The sequence below is a fragment of the Arachis ipaensis genome, chromosome B9 (genome assembly GCF_059453495.1).
Source record: "Arachis ipaensis isolate K30076 ecotype BB chromosome B9, ASM5945349v1, whole genome shotgun sequence".
NCBI classification, from domain to species: Eukaryota; Viridiplantae; Streptophyta; class Magnoliopsida; order Fabales; family Fabaceae; genus Arachis; species Arachis ipaensis.
Window position 1 is genome coordinate 79,006,784 of NC_142444.1, and position 2,757 is coordinate 79,009,540.

Genomic DNA, 2,757 nt, shown 5'->3' on the forward strand with positions numbered 1-2,757 from the left:
AGATGCAGGTTTGAAGACTTTGAAAATGAGCTGTTCATCATGTATTCTCAGAATTAGCTCTCCTTGTTCTACATCTATGAGCGCTCTAGTAGTGGCTAGAAATGGTCTGCCCAGAATGATAGGGTGTAAGTAGCTTTCCTCCATGTCCACAATGACAAAGTCTGTGGGGAAATAATAATCCCCCACTTTCACCAGCACATTTTCAACTACCCCTTCAGCTTGCTTCTGAGTTTTGTCAGCCAGTTGTATGATTACATCAGTGGATCTCACCTCATTCAGTTGTAGCCTCTTCATAAGAGTTAGAGGCATCACATTTATGCTAGCTCCTAGATCACAGAATCCTCTGTCAATTTTTGTTTCCCCTATGATGCAAGGGATATGAAAACTTCCTGGGTCCGTTTTCTTAGAGAGTGTGTCCTTCTTGATGAGAGCACTGCATTCTTTGTTCATTGTTACTGTTTGTCCTCCCTTCAAAACTCTTTTTTTGCTTAACAATTCCTTTAAATACTTGATGTGTGTGGGCATTTGATGAAGAATCTCAAGAAAGGGAATATTGACATGAAAAGAGTTAAATGTCTCTAGAAACCTTGAGTAGGTTTTCCTTTTTTCACCTCCTCCTAACCTCTCAGGAAATGGTGCTTTTGGTTGGTATATTTCCATCATGCCTTTTTGCAGTTCCTTGGCTTGCTCAGTTCCACCTTCTTGCTTAACTTCTTCCACACCTTCCTTCAAGATTTCTGGTTCCTGCTCTGAGGGCCTGATTCCTTCTTCTTCTGAGACTTCCTTCATTATGGTGATGGCTTTGCATTCTTCCCATCTTACTCTCTTTTGTTCCCCTTTAGGATTCTTTTCTGTGTCACTAGGGAACACTGCAGTTGATTTGGGTGCCTGTTGAGATAGCTCTCCTACTTGAGATTCCATCCTTTTGAGTTTTTCACCATGGTTTCTTAAGGTAGTTCTCACATCATCCCTGAAGCTCTTCAGTTCAATGATGTCTTGACTCATGGTTGCCATAATTCCTTCTATCCGGTTTAATTGATCTTGAAAATGTTGGTTCGGATTAGGTTGGGTATGTTGATTATTTTGGCCATGATATGATGATTGGGGGTAAGTGTTTTGTGTGGCTTGGTATGATCTTTGGTTGGAGTTTTGGTATGTGGAATTGTTTTGTTGGTTGTGGTTGTAAGGTTTGTGGTTTTGTGGTTGGGTTTGTTGGTTTCCCCACCCAAAGTTTGGGTGGTTTCTCCAGCCTGGGTTGTAAGTGTTGGAATGTGGATCATATGATTGCCTTTGTTGGTTTCCCACATAGTTAGCCTCATCCCAATCACCTCCTTCAATGCCTACTTCCTCTTGATCTTGTGTGTGTATTGCAGCCACTTGCTTTGTTTCTAATTGCCTGGTAAGCTCTGCTAGTTGCTTGGCAAACACCTTGTTTTGGGCTAGAATTGTATCAACATGGTTCAGCTCCATGACTCCCTTAGTGTTGTGCCTTTCTGATGCATAGTAGTACTCATTCTCAGCCACTGTCTCGATCACTTCAATGGCTTCTTCCACAGTCTTTTTCCTGTTCAATGAACCTCCTGATGAATGGTCTACAGCCTTCCTTGATTCATAAGAGAGCCCATCATAGAAGATGTGCAGTTGCACCCAATCATGGAACATGTTTGGTGGGCATTTCCTTGTCAAGTCCTTGAATCTCTCCCATGCCTCGTAGAGAGTTTCACCATCTTGTTGTCTAAAAGTCTGAACCTCAGATCGAAGCCTATTGACCTTTTGTGGAGGGTAGAAACGTGCCAGAAACTTGCTTTCCACCTCATCCCATGTTGTTAGACTCCCCCTTGGGAATGATTCCAGCCAGTTAGCTGCTTTGTCCCTAAGTGAAAATGGGAACAAAAGCAGTTTATAGGCATCTTCCTGGACTCCATTGGACTTCACAGTGTCACAAATTCTCAGGAATTTTGTGAGATGTTGGTTTGGGTCTTCATTAGCACTTCCTCCAAAGGAACAATGATTTTCCACAAGTGATATTAGCTGTGGCTTGAGCTCAAAATTGTTGGCCTGAATGGGTGGTTTCTGGATGCTACTACCACAATTCCCAGAGGTCGGGTTTATGTATGAACTAAGAACCCTCCTCTCAGGGATGGCATCGTTTCCATCAGCTCTCTCATGGTTGTGAACTTCTCTATCCATGTTGAGATCTAAAGCTTCCTCAAAATTGTCCTCAGATTCTCCTTCAGATTCCTCTTCTCCCACTACTCTCTTCCCTTCTAAGTCTATGAAGGGTCCTCTCTGGTTCGGTATATGGAGGAGTTGATGTCTCTCCTCTCCTACCTGTCATACAAGAACACAGCTCAAACACAAACAAGTGAAATACTCTTGGTTAATGGAAGAGTATGGTTAGCTCAATTGAGGAATTAATTCAAACAGTTAGTGAGTCAGTGAGTTAGTTGCATGAATTTAAAGGCATTAAGAAGGAAAGCATGTAACCAAGTGCAGAAATTAAAAATTCAACAAGTATCTTGAACAGAATTAACAAAGCAAGAGAAAATTGCTCAATCTAGTTAGCTTCCAATTTGAGAATTGTCAATCGAAAACCAATCCCCGGCAACGGCGCCATAAACTTGATGCGCATAAACTAGTTATGCTACGATTTAGGAAATTGCACGATCGGCAAAATTCCTTCCGGCAAGTGCACCGGTTATCGTCAAGTAAAAACTCACAATAGAGTGAGGTCGAATCCCACAAGGATTGGTTGAG

General features: G+C 42.1%; 1 non-coding gene across 1 annotated transcript; it reads left to right on the forward strand.

Annotated features, from left to right (window-relative positions):
• Positions 1-1,660: 1,660 nt before the first annotated feature.
• Positions 1,661-1,764, forward strand: LOC148545129 (small nucleolar RNA R71). The gene has a single exon (XR_015901798.1). It is a non-coding gene; the product is annotated as a small nucleolar RNA R71 (small nucleolar RNA).
• Positions 1,765-2,757: the final 993 nt, after the last annotated feature.